This window comes from Hevea brasiliensis, chromosome 2 (genome assembly GCF_030052815.1).
Source record: "Hevea brasiliensis isolate MT/VB/25A 57/8 chromosome 2, ASM3005281v1, whole genome shotgun sequence".
Taxonomy (NCBI): Eukaryota; Viridiplantae; Streptophyta; class Magnoliopsida; order Malpighiales; family Euphorbiaceae; genus Hevea; species Hevea brasiliensis.
The window spans coordinates 93,112,547-93,118,546 of NC_079494.1; positions in this window are offsets into that span (position 1 = coordinate 93,112,547).

A 6,000-nucleotide genomic window follows, 5' to 3' on the forward strand; every position below is an offset into this window, starting at 1 on the left:
TGAATTGTGATGGTGGTTATGGCAGCTTGGGTATATGTGTGATGGTGTGAGGTTGGACATGTAAATGAGCATGAATAGGTGGTTAAATTGTTGTAATTGAGTTTGACAAATTCTGCACTTTATGGTGTATGTTGAATGTGGTAAAATATGTTTAGGTTATGGTACAAACCAGAATGAGCATGAATGTGAAGTTTGGTAAGTGTTAAAGGTGACCTTTGATGAGTATGAACAAAATACAATAGGGCAGTTTGTGTTTTGGGCTTAGAACCTTAAGTGTGTGGCTCTAATTGGTATGAGACCAATTGAAGGTGAAACTAGGCACAAAATGTGCCAACTTTCATGAAGAAAACTTGCCAAAATTCTGCTTGTAAGGTAGCTTGAAAAATGACTAAATCCGGATTAGTGCAATTAAGGCCTGGAAATTGACCATTTGGGTAGCAGTTAGTGTTTAGGCCATAACTCACTCAAAACAGGTCCAATTGACCTGAAATTTTGACCATGAATAGTTAATACCCATATCTACAAGTCTTATGAAGACACCAAAGCCTAGAAATGACCATAAGTAACTCAAACAGCTTGCACAAATTAGGGTCCAAAAACTGGCCGAACCAAAATTGACCTAAAATGACCTTAAGTGACCAATCTTGAAACATTTTGACCAGCAATAGTAAAATGACCATAACTTGGACTACATAACTCAGAATGACCTGAAATTTTGCCCCGCGTGCAATAAGACATAGATCTACAAGTTTGTAGTTCTGACCGAAACCCGAAAACCGAGGGAACTAGGTCGTCCGGCTAGGTCAAACTAATATCTCGGAATCCAGCAAATTGCAAGAAAATGCAAGATACATGGAAATGAGTTTGGTAACATGTACCAACCCTAAAAGACTATTGAATGTGATATATTAGTAACATTAAAACCTAATTTACCTAGAATGCATTGAGAGTCGGCATATTAGGTTGACTAAGCAAATAGTAAAATTCAGTGAATTAATTATCAAGCATTATCGTTAGAGACAGTTTAAATGAGTACTGAAACACCTCAAATTGTGTTTCTCAGTTAGCAAAGACTCAGGGAAAGGGAAGGAAACACTTAGTCAAGGCTAGGAGACAATTATCAGAGGTTTGTGCACAACAGTTATTTCTTTTGAATTTTTCAATTGAAATAAATTATGACTATTTGTATATTATTGTTTTCAATTATGAAAATGTGTTTGAATGGATAATTATTGCTTGAAAAGCATTGTAAATGGTTTGAAACTGTGAAAAAATTGATTTAGTGTGATTTGTGAAAATTGAAGTTAATTATGAATTGTGTTGCCATTTTGTGAATGAAATTATAACTTTAGAAATTTATTAGATTCTTACGAATCATTTGAATAAAATGTTTGGAATTGATTTTGTGTTCACACTTAGCATGACAGTATCACATTATTCCTTCTCCATTTATGGGGTTGTGATCATTTATTTTCCTTCTCCATTTATGGGGTTGTGATCATTTATTTTTCTCCCTCTCTGGTTTACCAGTTGAGGTGATCGGATGAGTACTCGTTATATAGCTAGCTTCCTTCCTCATTGATTTTGATTAGTGGAGTTGTGATTGCTTTGTCGTGGTGTACAACACGGCATTGATCGGAAAATTGTGTCATGGCTTAAGTTGTGTATGAATTGGCAACACTGTATTCTTAAATTATTTGACTAAATTGTGTTATTATGAGCTTTGATAATTTGTGAAATGGAATTTAAATTCTTATTGACATTCACTGTCTTTTGAATTTAACCATGTTTTGACTATTGAGATTTATTGTGATATTGTGAAATAGAGTTTAAATTCTTTATGACATTCATTGTCTTGAAATTAATTATGGTTTTACGTATCCATCATTTATATGATTTATGAATTGTGATTTAAAGTTGTATTTGGTTAATGTTGTGCACCACTGAGACATTGTCTCAGCGATAGCTTTTCATTGCTGTCGCAGGTAGAAAGACGGATAGGGCAGCAGACTAGGCTGCCAGTGCATTCAGCGAGAGATCATCGGGTATATTGAGTATACCACATTTTGCATTTTGTACTGTAATGTATGTTCACTGTATGTATATATTGTTCTTGATTTTGAGCAGTTGTAAATTAAAATTGTACATTGAAGTTGTAAAATAAATTATGAGTTATTTTGGCTTGTAAAAAATTGTACTGTATTTCTTTTATCTCAGTCTTTGAAAAATTATTGTGGATTTGAGTTGAAAAACTTATTGTGTTGAATTATGTTGGAGTTTGAGATTGAGAAAAATATTGAAGTTTTTTTTTTACAGGTTTTCTGAAGAACTGTTTTGTTCAAAATATAGATGGCACTCTGCCAAAATTTTTACAGAAATCCCTAATAGTCCAAATGTGTTAGCTGTTTCACTTCACTTCAAAAAGGTTTTTAACACCTGTAAATAGTGCTCACCACTGTAAAAAGAAGTAAGAAAAGTTTTAAAATCCCTTGTAGTGTATTTAATGGGTTATCAGTAAATGAAGTAGGTAATTCATTAGGTATACTACGGGATCATGTCATGCCTTACAGAGGGGTAGGGTGTGACATTCATGATCGAGTCACTTGTGACCGAAGAATATCGGCTAGGGGTCGATTTTCAAAGTCCATTGACTTCAGTGATCGGCCAAAATATGGTGTCGATAGCTAAAACAATCGACTAGATGTGGGATCAGTTTATTTCATGATCAAGTCACTTGTGACCGAAGAATGTCGGCTGGGGGTTGATTTTCAAAGTCCATAGACTTCAGTGATCGGCTAAAATATGGTGTCCACAGCTACCCCTCTTTACATAATTTATATTGAAGGGAATAAAATTTTCCCATATAAGAATTATGTAAAGATTCAGACCCAGATTTTGGGTGATTGGGGTATCAAAAATTAAAACGTTGAGAATCAAAATTTGGCTTGGAAGTTAGAGTTGGAAACTAAAATCAACTTAGATCAAGGAACCAAAGGTTGATGACAGGAATTTAAATGCAAGAAATTAAAATCAACTTGGGAATTTAAATGCATGAAATTAAAATCAACTTGGATTAAGGAACTAGAGGTTGATAACAGAAATTTAAAATGCTGAAAATTAAAATCAACTTGGATCAAGGAACCAGAGGTTGATAGCAAGAATTAAAATGCAAGAAATTAAAATCAACTTAGATCAAGGAACCAGAGGCTGATGACAGAAATTAAAATCAATTTAGATCAAGGAACCAGAGGTTGATGACAGGAATTTAAAATACTGAAAATTAAAATCAACTTGGATCAAGGAACCAGAGGTTGATGGCAGGAAATTTTAAATACTGGAAATTAAAATCAACTTGGATCAAGGAACCAAAGGCTGATGACAGAAATTAAAATCAACTTAGATCAAGGAACCAAAGATTGATGACAGAAATTTAAAATGATGAAAATTAAAATCAACTTGGATCAAAGAACTAGAGGTTGATGGCAGGAAATTTAAAATGCTGGAAATTAAAATCAACTTGGATCAAGGAATCAGAGGTTGATAGGAATTTAAATACAAGAAATTAAAATCAACTTGGATCAAGGAACTAGAGGTTGATGACAGAAATTTAAAATGTTGAAAATTAAAATCAACTTGGATCAAGGAACCAGAGGTTGATGGCAGGAAATTTAAAATTCTGGAAATTAAAATCAACTTGGATCAAGGAACCAGAGGTTAATAGGAATTTAAATGCAAGAAATTGAAATCAACTTGGATCAAGGAACCAGAGGTTGATGGCAGGAAATTTAAAATACTTGAAAATTAAAATCAACTTGGATCAAGGAACTAGAGGTTGATAGCAAGAATTAAATGCAAGAAATTAAAATCAACTTGGATCAAGGAACTAGAGATTGATGACAGAAATTTAAAATGCTGAAAATTAAAATCAACTTGGATCAAGGAACCAAAGGTTAATGGCAGGAAATTTAAAATGCTTGAAAATTAAAATCAACTTGGATCAAGGAACCAGAGGTTGATAGCAAGAATTAAATGCAAGAAATTAAAATCAACTTGGATCTTAGAACCGGAGGTTGATGACAGAAATTTAAAATGCTGAAAATTAAAATCAACTTGGATCAAGGAACCAGAGGTTGATGGCAGGAAATTTAAAATGCTTGAAAATTAAAATCAACTTGGATCAAGGAACCAGAGGTTGATGGCAGGAAATTTAAAATGCTTGAAAATTAAGATAGCAAGAATTAAATGCAAGAAATTAAAATCAACTTGGATCAAGGAACCAGAGGTTGATGACAGAAATTTAAAATGCTAAAAATTGAAATCAACTTGGATCAAGGAAACAGAGGTTGATGGCAGGAAATTTAAAATGCTTGAAAATTAAAATCAACTTGGATCAAGGAACCAGAGGTTGATAGCAATAATTAAATGCAAGAAATTAAAATGCTGGCAAAGCAAGCCTAACCTAACAAGAGAAGTTCTTCCGCAATGAAGTGTACTTAACAGGATCCCGAAGATAAACGATTAATAGAGGACGAGTCTCAAGATTTAAACCCGTAACTTTCCCTTTCTTACTCACTTCCCAGGATGCCCTTTCTGTTCTCAACTTTCTTCTTTTTTTGCGAAAAGCGCCGTTGCAGGTTTTCACTTTCCCTTCTGCCTATCTGACTAGAAGCACCCTTCCGGGTTTTCACCCCTTTTTTTTTTTTTTTTTTTGCTATCGATCATTTCCTGCAAATCTCTTAGTAAAGTACATGAGATTATCAATATCCAAATCCTAATCTTATGACAAAATTTTAACATATTAATAGCGCAAAAAATAAAGATGTAAAAAAAAGATAGCATTAGAGTGTGGGTATACGAGAAAGATAAATCTGAGTGTAAGCATATAAGAAAAATCAATTAAAATGTAAATGTGTAAAGAAGATAGATTAAAGTGAAAGGATGATTTTATTATGGCTTGAGAGAAAAAGGCACAGTTTCAAAGAAAAATGGTACAAGAATGGATCTCACAGATTCCTTGTAGTTGACTTTGAAGTCCCTTAACTGCCATTATTTCAAGTACTCTATTGACGAACATTTGTGATGTGGTGGTTTATTTCCTTTCCTGGTCCCATATCCCCTTCCTTATTTCTTAATTTTCTAGTTTTAAGGGTTTTCACCCCTAGATTTAATTTAATTTTATTTTTTTTGCTCGCTTTTTCAGGGTGCCTTTTCGGGTTTTCACCCTTTACTTACTTTACAAGAAAGCACCCTTTTGGGTTTTCGCCCTCTTTCGCACTCTTTTTTATTTTTTTTTTTAGGCATAATACTTTTTGACGATGTCGGCATTCACGCGTCTTGGGAACTCTTCGCCGTCCATGTGGGTCAAAATCAAGGCTCCACCAGAAAACGCCTTCTTAACTACATAGGGTCCTTCATAAGTTGGCGACCATTTGCCTCGGGCATCATTTTGACTCGGAAGAATCTTTTTTAGAACCAGATCTCCTTATTGGAATTTGCGCAAGCGAACGCCTTTGTTAAATGCCCTATCCATTCTTCTTTGGTATAATTGCCCATGACACGTTGCTGCTAGCCTTTTCTCGTCCAGCAAATTCAGTTGGTCCAACCTTGATTGGATCCATTTTGACTCATCGATTCATGATTCTTTCAGAATTCTCAGGGAAGGAATTTCTACTTCAATTGGCAAAATAGCTTTCATTCCGTAAACTAGTGAATATGGAGTTGCCCCAGTTGATGTTCTTACGAAGGTCCGATATGCATGAAGAGCGTAGGGAAGCATATCATGCCAATCTCTATAGGTGACGGTCATTTTCTGAATGATTCTCTTGAGATTTTTGTTAGCGGCTTCTACCGCTCCATTCATCTGAGGACGATACGGTGAAGAATTGAGATGTCGGATTTTGTATTGGTCACATAAATTTCGGACCTTCGGACCATTCAAATTCTTGGCGTTGTCAGTGATAATTTTGCTGGGGAAGCCATGTCGGCAGATGACATTATTTC